Here is a 26,656-nt window from a genome sequence, read left to right as displayed (position 1 = left end):
ATAAGTTGCTTCGGTCTTGAGGACCAGATGCACTTTATCATCGTTTTCAGAAAGAGTTTGCAGTAGAGATTGAGGAGTCAGTAGATCCCATCTTCCAAAAATAATAGTATTATGGCATGATTTCAAATGACAGTAAAATTGCAAATATCACTCCTCTATTTAACAAAGGAAGGCAGCAGCACAATGGAAATTTTAGTCAAGTTAGCGTCACCCCACTGGTTGGATACATGCTGGTGTCAACTGTAAAGGATGAGCTTAGAGAGCAATTGGTGACACAGGACAAGAAAGGGCAAAGTTATTATGGTCTCCTAAAGGGAAAATTTAAACAGATGAAACAATAATAATTCCTTCTGTAGGTTGCAAGTAGGATAGACACAGGGGATGCAGAAGATGCTGTATAATTAAGTTTTTAGAAGACCTATCACAGGGTGATACGCATGAGGCTTGTTACCAGATTAAGAGTTTATGGTATTGTAGGACAGTTAAAAGCATGAGTAAACCATTGGCTGATCGTTAGAAGGCAGCGAGTAGGAATACTAACAGATAGGATATATAAGTGCTTGGATATACATGGACAGATTAGGGAGGGTCAAAACGACTCAAAGTGGATGAAGGGAATGTAGTGGATATTGTCTACATGGTCTTCAGTAAGGCCTTTGACAAGGTCCCGCATGGGAGGTTAGTTAGAAAGATTCATTCGCTCGGTATACATGGTGAGGTAGTAGATGGATTTAGACTTTGGCTCAATGGGAGAAGTCAGAGAGCGGTAGTGAGGGGTTACTTCTCTGTGTGTAGGCCTGAGACTATTGGTGTGCCACAGGGATCAGTGCTGGGTCCATTGTGATTTGTCATCTCTATCAATGATCTGCATGATAATGTGGTAAATTGGATCAATAAATTTGCTGTTGATACAAAGATCGGAGGTGTAGTGGATGGTGAGGAAAGTCTTCTAAGCTTGCAGAGGCATCTAGACCAGCCGGGAAAATGGGCTGAAAAATGGCAGATGGAGTTTAACACAGTCACGTGTGAGGTTTTGCACTGTGGAAGGAAAAAATAAACAAAGTCGAACATACAGAGTAAGTGGCAGGGCACTGAGGTGTACAGTAGAACAGGGGGATCTAGGTATGCAGATACAGAATTCCTTAAAAGTGGTTTCACAGGTAGATATGGTAGTAAAGAGAACCTTTGGTTCATTGGCCGTTATAAATCAATGTATTGAGTGTAAGAGTTGGAATGTTATGCTGAGACTGTATAAGGCATTGCTGAGGCGGAATTTGGAGTATTGTGTGCACTTTTGGTCACCGAATTTCAGGAAGGATATTAATGAGGTTGAAAGAATGCAGAAAAGGTTAAGAAGAATGTTTCCGGGACTTGATAAACTGAGTTACGCTGAAAAGCTGAATAGGTTAGTACTTTATTCCCTGGAGCGTAGAAGAATGATGGAAGACTTCATGGAAGTATATAGAATTATGATGGGTAAAGATAAACTGAATGCAAGGAGGATTTTTTCACTGAGGCTATGGGTGGGGAAAAAAAAACAGAGGGCATGGGTTAATGTTAAACGGGGAATAGTTTATAGGGAACATTCTGGGGGGTGGTACTTCACATAGAGAGTGGTGGTAGTGTGGAATGCGCTGCCAGCTGAAGTGGTAATTGCGGCCTCTCTTTTAACATTTAAGGTAAAAAAATAGGACAGGTACATGGATGAGAAGTAAATGGAGGGTTATGGGCCAGGTTCAGGTCAGTGGGACTAGACAGAAAAAATGGATCCGCAGAGCCAAGAATGGCAAAAAGTCCTGTTTCTGTGCTGTAACGTTCTATGATTCTATGGTTCTATAAAAATATATTTTCTGTTTGACGGCCAGTGACTCGTGGTGTTCTGCAGTGTCGGTGCTGGGTCGGCATGATTTTATGCAGTACTTCAATGATGTATGTGATGGTATATTTGGTTCTGTTCACTAATTTTCGGGTGCAACAATCGGTGGAACAGCAGGCAGAGTTTAGAAAACAGCAACGGGACAGAAGTATTCCGACAGATTAGGAGAATAGGCGAGAAAGTGGCAAATTAAACACGGTTTGGAAAATTCTTGGTCATGCACTTTGGTAATATAATTAAGTGTCCGGACAATATTGTAAGCGGGAAGAAAAATCCCAAAAAATAATCTGAGGTACAAAGGATATTGGAATCCGTTTGCAATATAAAGTTGCAGGTAGAGTCGGTGATTAGGAAGAACAATGCATTGTTTGCATTTATTTCAGGAGATCTGGAATACAAGAGCGTGGATGCCATGCTGAGGCTTTATAATGTACTGCTGTGAATTCATTTTGAGCGTTGTAAACACCTTTGAGCTGTTGAACTTAAAAAGATGTTTCACATGTATGAGTACACGAAGGAATGGGTAATCATACCAGGAAGATTTAAAGTTCTGTGTCTATAATCCCTGAAATTTGGAAGCATGGGCTGGAGGCGGGGGAGGGGTGGGGTGTCATTGAAATCTTTCTAATGTTGAAAGGCCTACACAGAGTAGATATGAAAAAGGTTTTTTTTCATGGTGGACGAGTCTAGGACAGGTAGGAAAGAGGGGCCTCTAGTTAAAGCAGAGCTGTAAGAAATTTTGTCAGTCAGAGGCTGAAAATTTTGTAGAATTAGTTACTATAGACAGCCGTGAAAGCCACGTCTGGTTGTATTTAAGTCACGACTTAATAGGTTCTTGATTGGACACGGCATCAATGTTTACGGCGAGAAGGGCAGGATGTGGGGCAGAGGGGGTTGGGAATGGATCATCAGTGACTGATTGGCGGAGTATCTGGATGGGAGAAATGCTCAACTTCTGCTGATATGTCTCTGGATCTCACAGACATTTTCTGTCCTACCACAGATCCTGCTCGGCACAGTCAAACGCTCGTGTAATTTGACGACTGACGAGTATTCATGCACTGGTCAGCATCAGTGCAGTTAACGGTAATAGGAAGAGTAATTCCAACCTAACGGGAACTATTCCGACAAAAATGGATCTCAATCAGGGCATCGTAGATACAAAAGCCTGACTTTTACCTTCGCATACAACGCCGGCATCCTCTCTGTGTGAGGAGGCAGTGTCACCCCATGGCTCGGACTTACACTCTTGAAGAGTGGCCTCGCTCCCCTCGCATTCCACATTAGTCATCAGAACTGGTCCGGATCCTTCCCCAAATTTAGTATCGTCAAGTGCTTTCAGTGCACCGCCGCAGCCCAGCTGCCGACACACCACAGTCGCGTCATGGAGATCCCAAAAATAACCATTCACTCTCCCCCAGTTTCCTTTGTATTGAATCTCCAATCTCCCGGCGCATCGACTGCTCCCATTCACCAACCTCAACGTCACGGTTTCTGGAAAATATTACAGAACAAGGATCAAAGGTAAACAGAGGTGTTAATTGTGGGCGGCAGGCGCCCTGCACATCCCACACGCTACTGCGCAAGGCCTCAAAAGTTCAGAATCTTTCTACGTTATTAGCCCTGTCTGGTGGTAAATCATTATGGTTTCAAATTAACAGAAACTCCTGTTCCGTTATGGAAAAGATACTGTCATGGTCAGAGGAATGTCTGCGAGATATGGACACCGTCTGGGAAAGAAGTTTGCCTTTTGGCTGCCAGTAACTAGTGATCTTCCTCGTCGGTTACAATTGCGACCGCTACTTTTCATATTTCTCTTCAGTGATATATATATATATACAATGAAATCAATAACTTTGTGCCCAAGTTCGCCGACGTTGGAAGATAGCTGGATTGACAGGTCGTGCCGGGAAAACAATGTGATTGCCGCCGAACGTTGACAAATTGGAATATCGGGTACAACAATGGCTGATGGAAGCTATGTTGGGAAAGATAATAGACAATAGCCAATAGACAAATAAAAATAGGTGCAGAAGTAAACCATTCGGCCCTTCTAGCCTGCACCGCCATTTTGAGATCATGGCTGTTCAAATCCTATCGATACCCGGTTCCTGCCTTGTCCCCATATCCCTTGATTCCCCTATCCATAAAATACCTATCTAGCTCCTTCTTGACAGCATCCAGAGAATTGACCTCCACTACCTCCCGAGGCAGTGCATTCCAGACCCCCACAACTCTCTGGGAGAAGAAGTTTTTTCTTAACTATGTACTAATTGACCTACCCCTTATTCCCAAACCATGCCCTCTGGTACTGGAGTCTCCCAGCATCTGGAACATATTTCCTGCCTCTATCTAGTCCATTCTCTTAATAATCTTATATGTTTCAATCAGATCCCCTCTCAATCCCCTTAATTCCAGAGTGTACAAGCCCAGTCTCTCTAACCTCTCTGCATAAGACAGTCCAGAGATTGCAGTAATTAACCTCGTGAATCTACGCAGCACTTCCTCTCCAGCCAGGATGTCCTTCCTTAAACCTGGAGACCAAAACTGTACACAATACTCCAGGCGTGGTCTCACTAGGGCTCTGTAGAAATGCAAGAGAATTTCCTTGCTCTTGTCCTCAATTCCCTTTGTAATAAAGGCCAACATTCCATTAGCCTTCTTCACTGCCTGCTGCATATGATATGATTTTTTTTTTTGTAAAATGAACGATTGTGCAGAGTATTATCTACATCACGCGATAATTCAAAACTCTGAGTTGATTTTTGCAAGATTCGTGCAAGATTCCCAGAAGCTTAATTTGCCTGTCAAGTCTGTGGTGAAGAATTGCAAATTGGCCTTTATTTCAAAGGGATTAGAATACAAAAAGAATGGGATAATGCTGAGGTTTTAAATGAAACGGGACAAGCCGCAGGGTTTGTTTAGGGCCCAAATCTCGGAATATATTCGTTGTGCTTGGAGAAAGTCCAAAGGAAGTTCACGAAGTTGATTCCAGTCATCATTCAGTTAACATTTGAGGAGCGCTTGGCTGCTTTGAGTCTGTTCTGACTGTGATTTAGAAGAATGCGGATGGAGAGAACCTCTTTGAAACCTACCGATTGTTGAAGGGACTGAATAAATTGGATGTGAAGACGATGATTCTTTTTGTGGGTTATCAAAAACTAAAGGGCAGAGCTTCAATTTGAAGGGCGAACTTTTCGAAAGGAAGTAAGGAAGAACCTTTTTAGACAGGCAGTAGTGAATCTGTACAATATCCTGCCACAGTCTCCGGCAGAAACCAATTTTCTGCGTATATTTTAAACGGAAGTTGACAGTTTCCTGATCGGTCAGGGCGAGAAGGCTGGTGTATGGGTTCGAGTAGGATCCCAGATCAGCCACGATAGCAGAGTAGAATCTATAGGCTGAATGATCAAATTCCGTTCACAAGTCCATGTTCTAAGCGCAGTCCTTAGGAGCTGCAGCTTCCGTAACAATTAGTTCCAATACCCCAGCCCCTACGCAGTGAAAATTTAGTAAAATTACCTGAGGGCTCTGTCTGACAATCAGCAAAGCGGCCTAAAATGAGAAATGGAGAATTAGATTTGTTTGTGAAGTAGTTCGATTCGTTTGTGCAATTGCAGGATGTGAGGCGGAATATCAAAGTAATATATTTACCAGAGAAATGCGTCAACCATAAACTGAAGTGGAGTATACTAAAACGTTAGAGAGCATGGCATCATTTCTCCCTTTGTAAAGAAAGATCCTTTAAACATGCCCAGTGAACTTTTAATTCCAATCGGTCGATCTTGAAATTAAATTATTGTATTCGGGTATATCCTATCCATGTGAAATCCGCGATCAGCTCTGACTACTTCTCTCGAGGTCCTGCTTCTAAATTCATGGAAATATATACCAGAGCTGACTCTGCTATTTAAACCTTGCTGTGGTCTCTCGAATGAGGAAAATCTCACTTTTTCTCAAAAAAAGTAGCTCTCTAAGTTTTTCGTGGGTGTTATTCTCTTTTTTTCAAATAGGATGAGTCGTATTAACAATTAATGGTGAAAACCCAACCCACACCAACCGTTCCCCTAGTGCTTTGTTCCAACGCATTGCTTCTGTATCTGCTTTTCATGCAGTCGCTGTCTTCGATTCTTAAAATAAATTTAAATTCGAAAAGTAAAACTATATGAAATTATCTTTTTTTTTCCCAGACCTATCCACCTTAACTCACTGTTCGCAGACATCCAGTTTTATCCCCACATTACAAGTGCCCAGATGGTAATTATTTCAGTGAATCGGAATATCATTTTTCTTGCTCAGCATTGCCTTCCGTGTAAACACGATTAACGTGAATCAATACAGATTATTGAAGTTACTCAGTCCCAAAATAGCCTGTTTCAGGTCTCTGCGTTTAGTTACAGGAACGATAATTTGTGTCTTCATTTCGTTTGTGGACACTGCTGAAATGTTGCAGAATGTTACTCTACTTATGCAGGTCGGAACGCTGAAATGCCTGGATATCCAGCAATAACAGACTAAGACTTACTCCCACATCTGAATGTTCCGATCAACTATTTTACAGAGGCAGGTTCTGGCGCATTGTTATGTTATTGTACCCGATTTACAACAAGTGGGAAATGTATGGTTATGTTCATGATGTCAAGGCCCCGGTTATACTTCGTGATCGTTTTTCGCACTGTTACGTCTGGGCCAGATCAACGACTATCCTCTTCTCCACTCTGATTGGAAAAAAGGAAATGTTCGATGCTCATTATGTTAACTCGTGAACTATTCAAACATAACATTTAAAGATTGTCAGTTTCAGGTTTGGAAATTGTGTGGAATATTGTTTTAATGTAATCAGTAGAATAGTGATTAGCGCATCGTTTTACAACACCAGGAGCCATCAACAATCGGTGATCCATTCCCGCGACTGCCTGTAAGGATTTTGCATGTTTTTGCAATGACAGCGTGAGATTTCTTTTTCTCCGGTTTCCTCTCACTTTCCCAAGCCGAACAATTAGGTTTGGTCAGTTATGGGAATGTAAACTTCGCAGGACAACATGTTTGATCTACCCAGCACTATCATCGCTGATTTGCTTTGGCTTCAACTATTCAGTCCACTACACGTTTCGAAGTACAGGTAACAAATAAAACTATGTTTTAAAATGTAATCCTTATTTAGTGAATACTGAATCTCATCCTTCCATTTCATATGTTTATTTTAAACCCTGCGCTGTGGAGAATACAGAGCGCAAAATACATCCTATCTCAGCGGAGGATAAAACGAAGTCATTCAACGCCGACGACCTCCGTCCATTTCCGAAGAACAAGTTCATGAGTTTAATTCCCCTTCCCTTTATTTCCTATGTATTGCTATAGTAGTACCTCACGAATGCCCATCAAATGGCAATTTTTATTATCTTTTTTTTAATCTTCCACTAAGCAACCGAAGTAATGCTGGGAGACTCAGCATCTGCAAACCAAAAAAAAAAACTATATTTCTGACCGAGACATTTCATAAGGACGGGAAGAACAAGTAGAAAATGAGGGGATTAGAAAACAAAAACAATGGGGGGCGGCAAGATAGAAGATGACAGGAGAAGCCATATGCGTGGAAGAAAAATAAAAGAAAATGGAATTTGATAAGAGAACAGGTTCCATAGATGGAAGGGAAGAAGTACAGACATCAAGAGGAGATGATGCGCTGGTATAAGGCATCAATACATATATACCGCTTTGGATACTTTTGGTGGGGACGATCTAACAGGGGAATGCCTTATTAGATCTAGTATTCGATAACGAACCGGGCCGGTCACAGATCCCTCAGTGGGTGAGCATCTCGGGGGCAGTGACCACCACTCCCTGGCCTTTAGCAATATGATGGAAAAGGATAGAATCAGAGACGATAGGAAAACTTTTATTTGGGGAAGTGGAAATTATGTGGCTACAAGGCTACAACGCGGGTGTGAATTGGGATGATGTTTCTGCAGGGAAATGTACTATAGACATGCATTCAATGTTTAGGGATCTTTTGCAGGATGTTAGGTTTAAAGTTAACCCGGTGAGAAAGATAAAGAATGCTAGCGTGAAAGAACCATGTATGACAGGTGAGATGGAAAATCTATTCAAGTGGAAGAAGGCAGCATTGACGAAGTTTGGGGAGCAATGATCAGATACCAATATATTGACGAATATAGGGTAGCAAGAAATGAGCTCAAGAAGGGGCTGAGGAGAGCAAGAACGGGCATGATAAGGCCTTGGCCAGGAGTGTATAGGAAAATCCTAAAGCATTCTCCAATTGCGTGAAGAACAAAATGATGACAGGCGTGATGGCAGGACCGATTATAGATGAAGGTGGGAAGATGTGCCTTGAGGGTTTGGAAGTGAGCGAAGTCGTCAAAGAATACTTCCTTTCGGTATTCACCAGTGAGAGGGAACTTGATGGCGCTGAAGACTATGGGAGTGAGGCTGAAGTTCTGGAAAATGTTGATATTAGTGGAGAAGAGGTGTTTGTGTTGTTGAAATTCATTCGGACGGATAAGTGCCCGGGACCAGACGGAGTATTCTCCAGAATGATCCACGAGGCGAGAGAACAGATTACTGAGTTTCTGGCTAGGAAATGTAGTAGAGCTAGTCCGAGTTATTATAGACCTCTAAGCCTTAGGTCTGTGGCTGGAAAGCTGTTGGAAAAAAAAAAAACCTTGAGCTAGGATCTTTGGGCATTTATAGAATCATGGTCTGATTGGGGACAGTCAGCATGTCTTTGTGAAGGGAAGTTCGTGCCTCACAAGCCTGTTAGAGTTCTTTGAGGAGGTGACCAGGCATATAGATGATGATAGGACAGTTGATGAGAACTACATGTATTTTAGTAAGGCATTTGATAAGGTTCCGCACAGTAGGCTAATTCAGAAAATCAGAAGGCATCAGATCCTGGGAAGTTTGGCCAGGTAGATTCAGAATTGGCTTTCATGCTGAAAGCCGAGGGTCGTGGTGGAGTGACTACATTCCGATTGGAGGGTTGTGACTTGTGGAGTTCCACAAGGATCGGTTCTGGGACCTCTACGTTTCGTGATTTTTATTAATGACCTGGATATGGGAGTAGAAGGGTGGGTTGGAAAGTTTGCAGACGACCGAAATTTTGGTGGTGTTTTGGATAGTATGGAGGATTGCCGAAGTTTGCGGACAAACTTTGATAGGATTTTGTAGTGGGCTTAGAAGTGGCAGATGAAGTTCAACCAGGGTAAATGTGAGGTGGTACACTTTGGAGGGACAATCTGACAGCAATTGGCAGTATACTTAGTGGTATGGAGTACCAAAGCGATCTGGAGGTACATGTCCACAGATCCCTGAACGTTTCCTAACAGGTATATCGGGTACTTAAGAAAGCATATGGGGTGTTAGCTTTCATAAGTCGAGGGATAGAGTTTAAGATTCGTGAGGTAATTATGCAGCTCGATAAAACTCTGGTTAGGCCACACTTGGAGTGCTGTGCCTAGCTCTGCTTGTCTCACTACAAGAAGGATGTGGAAGTACTGGAATGTGTACAGAGGAGATTTACCAAGATACTGTCTGGTTTAGTGATTCTGCATTATGATCAGTGATTAAGGGAGCTAGTGCTTTTCTCTTAGGAAAGAAGGAAGATTGAGGAGACATGCCACAGGTATTCAAGATATTAAGAGGAATAGATAGAGTGGACAGCCAGCGCTACTTCCCTACGTTTCCACTGCTCATTACAAGAGTACAGGGCTTTATGGTAAGGGGTGGGATGTCCAAGGGGTTCGTAGAGGATGGTTCTTTATTCAGAGAATCTTTGGTTCGTGGAATGCAATGCCTGAGACAGTGCTGGAGAGAGATACAGTGGTGAAATATAAGATACTACTAGACATGTATATGGAGGAATTTAAGGTAGGGGATATAGGAGCAGTTTTTAAGGGTCGGCGCAACACTGTGGGCCGACGGTCCTGTACTGTGCTGTAGTCCTGTGTTCCATGTTCTAAAAAGCGATAGAAAGCTAGAATATGGACCAAAGAAAATGAGAAATATAATTTCTGTAAGGAGAGATTGACATAATTGATGGACATGCAATTGGATTGGAAACTTCCTGGAGGGAATATTAGGGGTTGCTTCTCCACTGTGAAAGTAGCTTCGCCGTTACCAAAAAAAAAAAAAAAAAAAAATTGAGGCTGTGGACCAACATGCCGGAGAAAGAAGAATTGGGAATGGGGATTGGAGCTAAAACTTTCGGCTACCAGGATCTTGCCCTTAACTGAGGCATAACTGGTCATGTTCTCCAATACTTCCTGCGCTACCATGCATCACCATGACATAATATAACAGAGGTGCTCGACAATAAAATCCTGCAACTTACATCGGGTCTACCTAACATATCTGATATATCGGGGCAAAATATGCAATAAATGACCTCAACAGATATGTAGGTGAATTGTTGCCTCACTTGTGAGGACTGTTTGTGTCTGAGAATAGCGATGCAGGATGCTGTTGAATGTAACGTTGTAGCACATATCTCTCTTGCAGGGTTATGTACCAGAATGAAGACAATTGGGGACGGACGCATGGGTTATTGTATCATGCAGTGTGTGTTCCTTGCAAAAAGAGGAAAATGCCGGTGATGTTAGATGTGCTTGTTGGTAGGATCCCTTTGAAGATGGCGGATGTTCCTGAGAATGATGTGGTGGATGTGGAGGTTCATAGAGTGTTAGGTGAATGGAAGGGGAGCTATCTGTGTCAAAGAGCCGAGAAACTGTTAATTGTGGAGCCGATGCATGGAATGCTTTATCAATAGTGAATGAAGCGGACACCGTTTTTTGAAGAAGGAAGTCATAACTCGCGTCTTGGAAAGGAAATTGTCACCCTGGGAGTAGATACAGCTAAGATTTTGAGAGATGGGAATATCGTTATTTGCAGGTGACAGGGTAAAATCAGATAGCCATGAGAATGTAAACTATGTCACTTAGCAGATTGTCTACAGAGATAGAAGCAGAAAGATCGACAAAGTGTGTAGAAGTGTCAGATATGTTCCAAGTGAATATAAAGACAGGATGGAAGTCGGAGTCAAAGTCAATGAAATTAACCAGCTTAGAATGAGTGCATAAAGCAGCACCAATGCAGCCCTTATGATGACGCATGGTAACGCAGGAAGTATTGGAGAATATGACCAGGCAAGGTGTGAAACATAGGCAGTTCATGCTGCCATCCAAATTCGCCGTGTCTCGTAAGAAAAAAAAAACAGAGCCCACTGGATAAATGACGTGATCATAGGTACAATCTAGATTTTTCGCAGATAACATGGAATATTCAAATCAAATCGGACCCTCTGCAACTGGCAGCTGCTGCACTATGCACTATTGCGTGAAGAATTAATCTTGCACTTCCAAGTGAAAGAGCCTCTGCCTTTTGGTACCGGTGATCTGCGTTCAATTCTGAACTCAAATGCTATCCCTGTTGAATTTTAACATTTTCCTTGAGGCACTCCGACTTTGCCAGCACCCGAATACGAGCTTTATGTTAAGGTCGAAAAGCTATTGGTAAGGAAAATGCACAATATATGGGTAGAGGCTGAGAGAGAAGGAATATTTAAAAAGGATTACAATTGTTAGTAGGTTTATATCGCTTGGCAAAGATTCGGTGGGAGGTATGGGCCCAATGTTTGTTGTTTTTCTACATGAATATCCAGCTGTTTTGCGAGAGTGAATTTAAATGAACCTTATGTGCAGCGAGAAAAATTACCACGAAACATGTTGTCATATAAAGGATCAAAGTGTGTATTTAAACGATAGTCCATGTTGCAAATTTACACAAACCGAAGCAATACTCAAGTCAAATGGAGGCTGATTGATCAGAAATTGTTAACAATAATTCCAGCTTGAATTTGAATCACATTTCCACTAATGATTCACGAATGAATTCTTTATTTTGTTTTTATCCATGAATTTAGTATCTGATTGATCCGGGTAATCAGGAAAAATCACGTGTGTGACTAGCAGGAGGGAGGGAGTCAGAATAAAGTGAAGCTTCGCTGTTTGGCTGCCGATGGTTCTTCTGACCCATAGCGATCTGTGTTTGGACCGCCTTATAATACTTCATACCGTTTTAACTTGAATGATGGAATTGAACGCTTGTGCCAAGGATTGCAGACGATCCAAAGAAAGCAGGAAGGGCATGGCATTCTGAGGAAGTAGATAAGCGACAATAGGACCGAGATAGATTAGGAGAATTGTCAGAAGTAGAAGATGAATTACTGTGTCGTCCAGTGTATGGTCATGAACTTTGGTCGAACAAGTAAACAGCAGGCATATTATTTTCCTAAACACAGAGATCAATTAAAAATATGTCTCGTAAAGGGATTTGGGAGGCCTTGTACAGGAGACACGAAGATTAATTTGCAGGTTGAGTCGGTGTTGAGGAAGGAAAATGCGATGTTAGCATTCATTTCAAGAGGTCGAGGACATAAACTCAAGGATGGCGATGTTGAGAATTCATAAAGCACAAGTGAAGGTCCTCTTGGAGTATCGATAATTTCTTTGGACACCTTATCTTAGAAAGGATGCGTTGACATTGGTGACGCTGCAAACGAGGCTTAGGAGATGGTTCCGGGACTAAGAGCCTAATAATATAAAGAGCGTTCGGTGGTTCAGGGCTTGTACTTAATGGAATTCAGAAAAATGAGGGGTGATATCCTTGAAACCTATTGAAAGATGTAGTGCATCGACAGAGCAGATGGAGAGAGAATGTCTCCTATTGTGGTGAGAGGGACGTCTAATACCAGAGGACAAATGCTCGGAATGGATGGACGTCATTTTACAATGGAAATGAGAAGGAATTTATCCAGTTAGCCAGAGGTAGCTGGGTGGAATACTGTAAATATCAACACCGTCAATATTCAAAGCAGATTCAAGATTCTATGATGTATAGGGCCATTTCCTTGAGCGATGCATATTTGCGAATAAAACTGATTTTGGACTTACATGCTAACATTCAGTTATTTTAGGGTAAAAACAGCCAAATATTCAACAGACAAGAAACAAAGTGAAAAACACAAGACAAATTCGGCTGCATCTGCCGTCAAGCGTTGTTTATAATCTTGGTTTTCTTTGCACAGATATTGTGCATCATGCCTGATCTCGATTTCTCGTTTATTTTATTTTCCTCTTTTCCTGAATATTTCTGTCTGATACGGAAGTCAAATATTGGACGTTTATTTAATATACTTGAAAGCAGCTAAAGAAGTCTGTCAATATTCCGCTAGAAACTAAATTGTACCTTAACCCTTACATATTGGTCGGGTAAAATTTGAGCTGTTCTGATAGCTGACAGCAATAAATACACCCTAAAACCATTTTAGCCGATATTTGATGACTTTCCTAAAATGACATTTAAACATTTTATATTTTTGTCCAGGTGCTACAACTTTTTATTGTACTTGGAGGCGGTTCCGGGTCAAATTTGACCCCCATCTATTGAAATGGATATGAAATCTCTGAAAGATTAATTAAGGATTAAGGCACATTTAGGCCGTGCGGGGTGAAATTTGACGTACATATTGAAATGGATTTTAAATCTCTGAAACATCAAATAAGAATTAATCACCAATTCATCAATGCCGTATAAGCTATTTATATATTCTAAATAGATATGTGGTTCAAAATTTTGTACAGACTCTTAGTATGGGGGGATTCTTAGCCCGGGTCAAAATTGACGCGGTCCATACTGTGAAGGTATAGAATGTGAACAGGTTGCCTGGGTTAAACCTGAAAAGGAAATAAGAATATAGAACTCCAACATTTCAAGAACTATTAGACGTCTCATCCATGCAATGGGACACGGGAATACATACTGCAAAACAAACTGTTCGGTTTCATTTCTCCAAACGCACGATTAAAATAAAGGGAAGTTAAGTATAATATTCGATATATAATATCACCTATCTCAAGGTAATAGGTAACCTATCACATTCCAGCACATCTGGTATATCTAAACTTACAATCCTTTGATTGACCGAAAAATAAAACTAACGTTAATAGTAAATGTTCTCAGTATTGCAGAATAATTTCAATACGGGAAAACTTATTTAAAAATTTGAGTCTGCACATTTTTCATACTCGTTCACGTGAAAGATTGTAGAAAGCATTGTAACTAATTAATAACAGAGACAGGAATGTGCACGAGCATTCAGCCATGGAGTAGTTGCAGCGCTGTCTGCTACTCTCATTCACTGAGTTGCACATTCCGGACGCCGATGCACAGATTCTTAACAAAGACTTCACTCCAATTCCAGTTTATAATCAACTGCGATTTATAAACTCTGCGGAATATTAGCTGAAAACAGCCGAATGTTTTCGGATGGAGAATTTCTGATACTGGACATCATACCTTCATTAGTTCATGTGCAATTTCACGGTGAACTGGTTCACAGAAACTTCAACTCCAGGTTCAAACCTGTAAGTCCATATTATTAATGGAAACAGTTCTCAAACGTCAGCGATTCAAATGAAACTTGTTTAACTCATGGAAACAAAGTAAAAAACATTTTCAATGAGTCTGCAAAGTGAATACCAATTTTCATTGCTCTATTTCTGTCGCCGTGAATTACAAACAAATCTCCCTGATTTAATACTGCCCCATTCCTGATCCATTCAGCCGTTATGCTCTAATTCTGGAAACAACACACTTCTGATAAGACGGAAATTCTTAAGGGAAATATATATGTTAGTCTATTGATAGTATGTCCTCACAATGTTTTTTTTTTAAGTTTTTCCATGTAGTCAACATTCAGTAACATTGCGATAAACGTGGGCCTTTGAATACTTTAACAATAACAAATTATCAGTTCATTAGCATACTCACTGTTCCAGATTTGTAACACCATCAGTGTCAAGGCGGTCTGCAGCATTATTGTGTTGGTCACTTCGAGAGATTTCTGCAGTACGTCAAACGAGCGGGCACAAGATACAGCGTAGAATCTTCCAAAACTCTTCTGACGCTCCAGATGATCTGAAAGTAAAAGTTTCTGGTAACTTTTTTTTGAATACTGGATATGTCTCTCTGAGCTGTCGAGTTTCACTAAATTGAGTTAAGAGCTGCAATTTGCTGAAACGCACCAATGAGAAAGAATTTGCCCTTTAATGGACTTAACGTACCCTGCTGCTGTCATTGGCTTGCTCCTGAGAAACCAATGCACTCCGAGAATCTGAAAAGGTCATGAATCACCGGCCCGATGTCTGCATTAAAAAAAAAACAAACAATTCAGTCATCGATATTGCCGCTATGGAAGTGAATATTCAGATCATAGTGAAAGCATTTTTTGAGATCTGATGAGCTTTTATTGAGACCAATACACTCATCTCCCTCTTTCCGAGCATCATGACGTTAGGAACATTTAGAATTTGCTCATTGATCCTGCCCCAATTCACACTATCATCAGTTGCATGAAAGCATCGTCACACATCTTTTGAATGTTCCTTTAATTCATCTTTCTCGGTGATAAGCTTTTGGGGGAAAATCGAAACATGTTTAATTCTATCCTCCATTTGTCCATCAGTGTCTCTGGACACAGATCTGTCTATATGGTTTTCTGATGACAGACGGAACTATTTGAATCATATCTCTCCAGACCGAAAATGCTTTTGCAAGAATTTCTCAATCAGCAGGAATTTAAGAACCCAAGCCAGAACCCATAATTATGTTCTGTAGATGTTTGCCGGTTCCATTACATTGCGCTCTCAATGTCACTCCTTCTTTGCTGGATTCATTATTTCCCAATCTGGGTGATTTGTTTATTCCATCGATATTTCTCTCTCACCTGGTCACTCACCCGATTTAAAGATTCTAATTTGCCCAAATTCACTGACTTCGTCCATCCCCATGGGTTTTCTGAGTGGCATGCTGATACACATGAATAATTTGACAAAAAGCTAATGAATAGCAGATATGCATATTTATTTGTTTGATCATTTAAACTTGGAGAAGGCAAAGGGGCACCGATGTGATTTAAAATGTTGACAAAGTGGGCGGATCCTGCGGGTATAATTAATAAGATCTAGATTGACCCGATGTAAGGATTGACTTGTAGTGTAAAAAGGAAGGCCTGCTTTATTGCAGCACATACATTTATCTTGATGACTTGAGTCAGATGTGCGGCTGAAAGGTTATAGTGCGGGCTTAAATAGTACCAGGTTTCTCTAAAAGTTTCAGGGTGCAACTGTTTTCATTCCACCTTTATCACGATGCTTCAGAGAAGCTGCATCGTGACATAATTCTTCAGGCATAATCATCAGGGTCACCAGAAAACCAGGTATCTCATTAACGCAAGACTTCACGAAAGAGGGCAAAATGCAGCATCATAAGGGGAAAGTAAGTTGTTTTTATTTTTTTGTTGTTGTTGTTCATTTCCTTGGATTTCATCTTCTTGGATGAGCAATAATGTCAGTTTGTAGAGTCATGGGCTCCTTTTGTCTGGATTGGGAGTTGAACTAGCAGTCAAGCGTCCCTGAAGATTGGTATTGAAGATGTATGTTCAGATGCAGCCCTTCTGAACCATGATGATGTGGTTGGAATGAAAATCAGACAAATTGATAACCATACTGGGAGCAGAAATGATGGCATTCAGTCGATTCAGGAATTTTGACGGCCATACAGAAGGGTTCTGAAGGAGTGTCGTCGCGGCCTTGCATGTAATGATGAAGTCCTCTGGGGCTCTGCAGATCAGAAATATATACACCAATTATATATTGGTGTCCCCCCAGGATAATTAGCTGCAGCAGACACACAGACGGACCATTTTGGCGACTGTTGAAATGCAATTCAGGCAAAATCCAGTCGAGCAGAGGCGATAGGAAATTCTAAAGTCACAGTTAGAGGGCGAGATTCTGTGATCTCAAGCCAGAATCCAAAATGATATGTTACCTCACTGGTGCCAGATTCAACGATATCTCTGAGTGGGCGCAGAACATTAGGCAAAGAGGGTGTATTCCTTGGTTCGTGGTTCATTGGGAAACCACAGTAATTGGCAGAAAGGAAGCTCGAGATCTGTTAAAATAATTTCTGGAGTTAGGCTGGAATTAAATGGAGGAAACTGTAGACTTATAATCAGAGGATTATTTCCTGTACCACGAACTGGCGATGCAAATAATTGAAAGACAATGCAATTCAATGCATGAATCAGGGATTGGTGCCGAATAGGACCTTCAGAAATGTGGGCTAATGGGCATTTTCTGAAACAGTAGCGAACTGAGTAGGGGAAATAGTTTGTAGATAAACAGGAAGGGTACTGAGGGTGCTAATGTTCACAGATTGTACTTTTGAGTATACTCCGTCTGAAACAATGTTTGAGCGTTTGCTGAAAACGTAAATGTTCTGACAACTAAATCAGAAATGAAAGTCACGCTGGGAAAGCTTACGGAATATAGTAGGCCTCCGAGATTGAAGTGTGTTCATCTCCAATCAGTGTGTATCAGAGCTAAGGTTAATGTTTGAGAGCCTGGATTAATCCATTTAAACAGGTGTTCTGTCCATGATAGAAGCATGGTTGATAATGGAACGAGCTCAGAGTACCACTATACCAATATGCCAGAAGTAATAGGACGGGAAGTAAAATGGGGACGTTCTGCGAGTAAACAGAGAAAATGTTACAGCTCTAATCAGAAAAAAGATAGTCATTTTCTGATGGAAATTCTGTAAATCTGAAAATGTTGATGTTACACTGCTGTGATTATTGTATTAGGCGCCAATACTCTAGTGGAAATATAAGAACAGATATGTTGGCAAATAAGTGAGTCAAATTTCCAGACATGTTTAATTTTACTTTACCAATATTGGTGGTACAGCATTGCTGTACAAACACACACACACACACACAAACACACACACACACGCTCACTATTGTTTACAGCAGCAGCATTAGTTGTCAGGAGCACCCAAGATTTTTTTTTTTTTTTTGAAAAAGTGTGTGACAATACCAGAATTTGCATTAAGAGCTGAACGTGTTACAATGACTAATATTTCATAGTAAGAGCACAGTAGAATCTGTAGCCATAATTCGTTATCTTTCAATAAAATAATGAATATGGGGAAATGTTGTACCATTCTAGAGTACTGAATTATTTCGAGGCGAAATGACTGAGGATTCTGGGGAAGTAAATTAGCAGCGGATGACTATGGAAATTCCACATTTGTCTTGCTGTAAATAACAGAACACTTTGATATATACCAGGCTTCACTAGAGATGTCAAGGTGCAACAGTTTTCATTAGAAATACATTATGATGTCTCAGAGGTGCTGCATCTGTGCATACTTTTTGAGGCAAAATCTACAGGGAATCCAAAAAAACAAATATCAGATGAACGCCAGAATTGACGAAGGTGGGCAAGGTACAACAAAGTAAGAGCCGGAGGTCATGGCAGGCACGTTCCAATGGGGTTGAAAGCTAAAGATGGTGAGGGCAGGGAGCTTTGAATGTAAGAGGTTGTAAATGCAGTCAGAAATGAAAAAAAAAAGTTCCGGATTCTATTTAGAAAAAAAATAAAATTGCAAGAAGTCAGAGAAAATTGGAAATATTGTGGTCAGTTCGAAAGTTGATCTTCCAAGTATTTTAGACGCTGCCACATTCTGTGCATTCCCTATGCAAAAGTGCCTTTGCTATTGAGTCTGTCCTATTTATTTCTCAATTTAATGCTTTACATCCATCAACAGAACAACATTAGTATAATGTAATCTATTGAGATGCAGGTACACTTGATGGTACGGCATCATATATAAATAAGTCGGAATTGTATTGTGACATCTTAACACAACATTTTAACTAAACGTTTAACACAACATTTGTACACAACGTTTTAACGCAACCTTTGGCAATGGTGTCCTCTTCTTCTTCTATCCATTTTGTAAGCGAACCATATGCTAAATGTCAACAAAATGTTTTGTCTATCCGTGGCATGTCATCATAGATCCAATGAAAAATGTTTCATTGCTCCAAATCCAGGACACCAAATGCATTTCTAAACAATTTCAAGCTATCATTGGTGTTAATTTCCTTACCACAGTTTTGGTATTTCTCGCAGAAGTCAAACATGTGTAAATCTTTGGGACAGCAGCGAGCGATACAAAATATAAATGAAGCAGCATCTATTTTATTCCATCAATCACACCTGCAACATTAAACTGACGTTGCATTATTTTAATATATCAATTTGAACTATATTTTTGCGTTTGTCCATTCGGATTGATCTGTTTGCTCACTGTCATTTGATAAAATATGCCGATATAATATTTTTTCAAAGAAAATTGACGCTGAGAACTGCATTAAAACAAGAAAACAAATGTGGTGTTTTCGATTTTTATGGCAACTTGCCTCGACTTTTAGGTAATGTTAACCCTACTGCATTAGTAATAGCATATCAATATAAATAACCAGCATAGTTGTCCCGAAGAACGTCTAGAATGAAGATTTGACACAGTAATAATTGAATATTGTACATATTATTTATTCATGTCATTATATATGAAGTGTTTGCCACATACTGCTGCAATGTCTCTACAAAAAAAAAATGCTGTTGAGCTCGCAGGCAACACCTGTTTCCGTGGTATATGCGGTGCATGTCTTCAAAACATCTTCTCTTCTGAAACACTGCTAGCCGTATCTATATTAATGTTTTGGCTGCATTCTAATTCAGATCTTTATGGCTCTAGTTTTTGTTTCAGACTCTTTATCGAAAAAGTCAATTTGGAAATTTTTAGTTTGAGTTTTTGAACGGTTATTGAGGAGAACCTTCTGAACTGACAAAGCAGCGACATAGCAGGTACAAACAATTCAATCCTGAAATGCTACTAACGTCGGAAAGTAAGTCAATGGCAGCCATATAATTTCAATAGTTAAATTTATCGCACGTGTCCACAGGTCTGGAACATTATTTTATTGATGCAATTAGGCAATGCTAATTCATGTAATGATATAACAATTGAATGAAAACCAAGACTCACTTGTCCTAATTATGAAGCCAAGATATTGCTGATGAAACCCATCTGACTTACTGATGACAAAAACCTTTCCAATTCTGTCCATTATTTGACTCAGGAATCTTTGTTTTTGCATGTGCGTTTCAGTGCCATTGCCAAATATCTACAAGACCTAAAAAGATGCTGAAGACGCACTACAGATAAAAGATTATTGTCATGGCCCTGACCACATTCCGGTTCACGGTCCGGTCCGTGTACCCCAGACTCGGTCTTCTGGCTGCCTCTTGCTTCAGTTGGGTTTCATCATGGGACCTGTTATTCGTCTTGGGGCTGGGTATATAAGTGGCCATGGGATCAAGTGTAGGTGCTGGTTCGTCTTGTCAGTATCCCCTTGCAGCAAACCGCCGGTGGCAGGTTCGCCATTCGTTATCTCTAGGCTTGGTTGGAGGACAACCGCTTCATGGAGCACAGTTGGCTCTAGTCGGAGCAGTCATCGCGGTATGGAATCCGAGCGAGATATGGATTCTGCTGTTTCCGTAGCCAACCAAGGATTTAGGCCGCCCAGAGACTCGGAGTCCGGAGTGAGCTCCCTTCTTGTCCTTGCCTCCATTAGGTAAGTCAGGTTGTCTTTGCAGGTACACTACGGTGGGATCTGTCCATTCCTGTCCATGCCTCCGTTGGGTAAGCCAGGCCATCTTTGCCGTTACCTTGTGGAAGGAGTGTTCTCTGCCCTCCCCATCTGAATCCCAGACAGTTTCCTCGGCAGCCATCCCGGCCTGGCGTACAAGGAAGGGGACCGGCCCTGCTACAGAAGACCGGCCCTACAACCTAGGAAGCGTCCCGGCCCTGGGCTCCAAGGGGGATTACCTCGTCTTTCACATAAAAGCCACGAGGAACCCTAGCCGCGAAGATGAACCCTAGACTCGGTCTGTGTTCTTGTCCCAGCTTCTAGTCGGTGTCCAGTCCCATCGCTAACTCTAGTCCAGTCCAGTTCCCTGTAAGTCAGTGTCTGTGTCTTGAATTTGGGAACGCTTCCAGCGCACCTTTATGACAGAATGAACAATCGATACATGGACACAGCAACGCAAACAGTGTCATCGAATTCTAGTCATCTTGGGTTCCCTCCGGTTTGAATACCACCCGTCCCCCCACCCGCCCGTTTCATCCTTAGACCAGGAGAGCCTGTCCGGTCGCCCGGAGGCTTTCATTGGGGCGGTGGAGGGAGGTGCGTTACTGTCATGGTCCGCTCCGTGAAATAAGCATTCCAGTTCACGGTCCTATCCGTGGACTCCGGACTCTGTGTCTTCCGGCTGTCCCTTGCTTCAGTTGTGCTTAATCATAGGCAACTTATGCTCGTTTGGTGCTGAAAAATTAATTGGCCCTAGGATCGAGTGAGGGTGCTGGTTCGTCTTGTCGGTATCCCCTTGGACTTACACGCGCTGGCAGGCTAGAGCAGTCATTCGTGATCATTAGGCCTGGTTGGAGGACCAACAGTAAATGGAGCCTTGTTATCTCTAGCCGGAGCATTCTTCCGGGTATGGACTCCGAGGTGGTTATGGAATCGGCTATTTCCGTAGCCAACCAAGGTTGCTAGCCGCCTCGAGACTCAGAGCCACCCCGTGGGGTAAGTCAGGCCTTCTTTGCCGTTATCCTGCAGTTGAATCTGTCCTTTCCTGTCCACGTCTCCACTGAGTAAGTCAGGCCATCTTTACCGTTACAGTCCGGTGGGGTCCGTCACTTCCTGTCCTTGCCTCTGTGGTGTAAGCCACGCTGTCTTTCCGGTTACCCTGAGGAAGGACTGTTCTTCTGCCCTCCTAACATGAATGCCTGACAGTTTCCTCAGCGGTTTAACTCGCCAGTAATCCGCCCCGGCGTCCAAGGAAAGGTCCGGGCTCTGTGCTCTAAGAAGTAGCACTTCGTTCAGCCCATGAAAGCCTGGAGGGACCCTAGCCTCGAAGAACCCTAGCCGCGGTCTGAACTCCTGTTCCAGCTCCTGGTCTGTGTCCATTCCCATACGTAACTCTGGTCCAGTCCAATTCCCAGTACTTCGGTGTCTGTGTCCTGTCTTTGGGTACCCTCGCAGCGCCCCCTTATGACAAAGATTGGGAGGAGAAATCTGGTAAATAGGGGAGCGTACATTAAGTCTGTCGATTTCAAAAGGTTTTGGAAATTCAAAGTTGTAAAAGGCGATTAATTCTCTTGCTCATCCATTACCTTCCCTATTTTTTTTTCCTCCAGGCTTAACATAATATAATGTATAAGCGCAAAGAAACAAAGAAGTCTGTTTAGCCGAATAGGAATCACCGAAAATAAAAAAAATACAAATGAATAATGGTATACCTCTAATTCTTATCATTATGGTTGTGTTGTTGTGTTATTGCGTATGGTACCCCCGGGTGCTACGGTTTTCTTAATCAGTCAAAATCTTAACTTGACATTCTAAATCGATTTTTCATTAGATTAGTATGAATTGATGCGTGAGCTATGTGATTACTATTACGGCATGCCACAAAGGGGATAAGGGCGTACTTGGCTCGTTAACAATAAAGTACATAAAAGCACATGGACCTTTATATATCCGTAAAAATAGCATGCACCACCTTTGGAGTTATTATGGTTTATTGATTTACAAGTTTGAATCACAGTGGGCGCATATTTTTGACACTAATCAACGGAAAGCATGTTGCGTCAACGTGAAAAGAGGTTTCCTGGACCTGCCCGTGAAATCTGCGTTCCAGTTCACGGTCCGTTCCGTGGACTCCTGACTCCGGGTCATACGGCTGTCCCCTGGTTCATTCACGCTTCATCATCGGCACCTAATTCTTGTCTTGGGGCCGGGAATATAAATGGCTCTGTGTTCTAGTGTAGGTGCTGGTTCGTCTCGTCGGTTTCCTGTCCTCGCCACTGTGTGGTTCGTCTTGTCAGTATACAGTCCTCGCCTGTGTGCGGTAAGTCAGGCCGTCGTTGCCATTAATCTGTGGTTGGATCTGTCCCTTCTTCTCTTGATGTCCGGTGAGTAAGCCAGGTCGTCTTTTCCGTTACCCTGTGGCTGGACTGTTCCTTTCCGTTCTGCATATTTCTGATAGACCACACTTGAAGCCTCACCTGCAACCCTGGGCTGCGTTGTAGATTCTGTCGTTTTCGTGACCAGCTGAGTTGACTGCTATTTGCGCCACTCCGTGCCAGAGGTATGAATTCTGCCATTTCCATGGCAGCGGAGTTTTGCTGGTCCGGTTGTAGTTTCTCCAAGCATAGACCCGAATGGATTGTGGTTGTTTTGTCGTCTTGGTTCCAGCTCAGCAGGCCGGTCGTTTGCCGCTCCTCGAATGGAATGTGGCTGTTTCGTCTTCCTATATCCAGCTCAGTAGGCAGGCCGTTTGCCGCTACGCGAAAGGACAGTCGTTTGTCGTTCCCTGTCAAAGTCCAGTCCAGGTCTCAGGCTCCGAGTCAAGACCAGTCCGGATCAAAGGCTCCGTCGAGATTCCAGTCCGTGTGCAATGCTCCGAGGAGGTTCCAGTCCATGTCTAGTACTCCGAGGACGTCCCAGTCCATGACCAATGCTCCGAGGAGGTTCCAGTCCATCTCCAAGTCGTAGACGCAGCCAAGGCACTGAGTCCTGGTCTCGTCCAGGGCCAGATTCCGTGCCCAGCTACACCTTTCCCCGCTACTGCTTTGCTCGCCCTCGACCAAGAGCTAACCTGAGCTTCATGTCCTCGTCCAGCCTTGAAGTCCCGCGCCCTGCCCGCACGTCCAATCCTGTTACCTTGCCACTTCCAGTCCTCCCCTGGATCCGGTGTCCGAGCCCGAGTCAAGACCCTGGTTCCGGGTCGCTGTCCAGTCTCTTGCTCGGAGTCCATATCCAGGTTCCTAGTTTTTTGTTCCTCGTTCCTAGTTCCTCGTCCAGGTCCCACTTCCCCACTCTAGTCCTAGCCCATGACCTGTCTTCTAGTCTTGTCCAGCGTCGTTTATCCCCCAGTTCCCTCGCTTTCTTGATACACCTAGACCTCTCCCTATTACTTCAGTGTCTGTGTCTTGCGTTTGGCTCCGTTCCCTACGCCCACCCTATGACAAGAGGTTTCTACAGAGATATCTAAATCACTTAAAAACATTTTTGATAGCATAAGGACTCAGCCCATGAAAGGCAGTATGCTGTAGATGCTGCATTTCAATCGTTGAGTCTGTGTGGATGGGTCTTTATTAGCTTTGCCCGGACAATATAATTTTCCAGATTCGTTCTTAAAGAAGTTCTCAAGCTCTGTCAGATTGCAATGGGATCATGATCGATCAGCTCTCTTTAAGTCACATATTCTCAATTCGATTGAGGATTGGGCTCAGTGTTTTGCCACTCCAGGGCATTAGTCTTGTTATTTTAAGTAATTCCTATGTAGCTTTGGCTTCGTGCTTGTGGCCATTGTCTTGCTGGAAGACAGATCCTCCTCCAAGTCTTGCAGACTGCATTTGGATTCCTTCCAGGAATTCACTGTATTTTGTAGCAGCCATTGTACCCTGTACAATCGCCTGCCTTCCAGGGCCTGCTGCAGTGAAGTATTCCCAGAGGGTGATGCAAACTGATAGCAAAAAAGAAAGTTCAATTTTCGATTCATCAGACCACAGAACATTTTTCCGGCTAACGTCCGATTCTCCGACGTGTCTTCTAGCATACTTTCATGTCAGTGTTTTTTTCTACAGGTACTTTCTTTTTGCTAGTGTCCCATAAAGATGCGACTCGTGTCTCATTCGTGTTAGTTGTTGTTTGCGCAGTAGCTGCCATTTTAGACACAGAAGCGGACCTACTTCTGAATTGTCATAGAGATCTTGGTGGTCTTCCTCAATAGTCCCCCTCTTGCCCGATCACTCTTGTATTGAGGACAACTTGATGAAGCTAGATTTTCAGCTGCGCCATATTTACTGCATTTCTTGATGACTGACATAAATGTACTTCAATGGAAATTCAAAGACCTGGAAATTAGCTTGTATCGATCTCCTGACTGGTGCTTTTGAATAATACTTTGGGGAATGCTTGAGTAATCTTTAGTCTTGATGCTGTATTAGCTTTTTCTTGCCAGAGTATTGACTCGCCAGCAGCTGGGCCATCCAGTTACAAGTGTACCTTTACGACACATTAGTTGAAGCACCTTGTCTGCCCACGGTGATCTATAACCATATAACATACGACAATTACAACACCGAAACAGGCTACCTTGGCCTTACTAGTCCATGCCGAACGCTTACTCTCAACTAGTCCCACCTGCCTGCACTCAGCACATAACTCTATATTCTTTTCCTGTCCATATACCTATCCATTTTTTTAATGACAAAATCGAACCTACCTCTACCGGTTCTACTGGAAGCTCGTTCCACACAGCTACCACTTTCTGAGTAAAGAAGGTCCCCCTCGTGTTACTAATAAACTTTTGCCCTTAACTCTCAACTCATGTTCTCTTTTTTTGAATCTCCCATACTTTCAATGGAAAAAAGCCTATCCACGTCAACTCTGTCCAGTCCGCTCATATTTTAAATACCTCTATCAAGTCCCTCAACAACAATTATTTTCTGTTTAATATTTGTAAATAACTTGAATCACTTTGCAGAGATCTTCTTACATGCTCTTACTGCAGCTCGAAGTGCTGACTTTGCTCAGTTTTAAATTTTGTTAAGTACTGTGAAGCAACTATTGATAGACCGAATATGATGCATAGGTAATTGATTTATTACTTTCAAATGAAAAACAAGATACAATTATGTTTCCGGTAGATTTGTTAATTGTCGCTATTTTTCCTGAAGTAGTCATTCTATGGTGCATCAATGAAAATGGCGAGTGCAATAGGGGGCATGGCAAAGCTCTTTATCCTCCTCAGGAAGCTGCTTTTTTTTGAAAATGTAGTTTGTTGTTCGAGCAGGGCAGTCTACTGCTAATTAGTGTATTTATTACGATATTTATTAGTGTAATTAGTGTTGAGGCTAATTAGTGCATTTATTTCCCGCCTTACTTATTGTGGTATTATTCAGGTTTGAAGCTTAAAGTCCTCAGTCATCTCAAATTTAGCACAGTTAATATAAACATAAAGCGTGCGCAACATGAACTGACATGCACTTTGTTTTGCTGATGACGTAGCGTAGGCTGATATAGTGTTGCAAGGCACAAGGTTTTCTCTGCCCTTTGCATACTCAACCCTAACAACCTTTTCGTGATTTCCTCATCTACAAACGTGGATGTTATCTGCAAATGTGCAAATGGTGTAAATCAGCACAATCCATCGATGCAGTTGTAACTGTATAGGGAAAAATGTATGGTCAGGGGAGAGAATCCAGAGGAGCAGCAGTGTTGAGGCTAATTAGTGTATTTATTTTCCGCCTTATTTATTGTGGTATATTTGTAAGGAAGTCATGTATCCAGTGGCGCAGGTAGAAGGTGGGTTCATCTGGGCGTTTAGTGATATCTTAAATGGAATCATACTGTTGACTGTGCGATGCTGCCAGTAGACAAGAGGCGAACATCTGCTCCTTTGCTGTCCAGATTAGTGATTTAGCCACGGAGATGGCAAACGTCATTGACGTGCTGCAGACATAGGCGAAATGCAGTCGGTCCATGTTATCTTAGGTTTGATACTGGTGTGTATTGTAAATGGATTCTCAAAACACTTCAAAATTAGTGGACGCTGGAGTAATAGGGCAGTAGTTATTTTGGTATGTTATCTTATTTTTCTGGGGTAGCTGATGATGCAGTCTTCTTTCAAATTTAGGGAGTCTCTGATTGAAAAAGGAAAAAAAAAAAGAGGTAAAAAATTGCAAATAACACACCAGCTGCACTAATACAGAGTGCAAAGT

This window comes from Hypanus sabinus, chromosome 1 (genome assembly GCF_030144855.1).
Source record: "Hypanus sabinus isolate sHypSab1 chromosome 1, sHypSab1.hap1, whole genome shotgun sequence".
Classification (NCBI taxonomy): domain Eukaryota; kingdom Metazoa; phylum Chordata; class Chondrichthyes; order Myliobatiformes; family Dasyatidae; genus Hypanus; species Hypanus sabinus.
Note: the sequence above shows the minus strand (reverse complement) of the source record.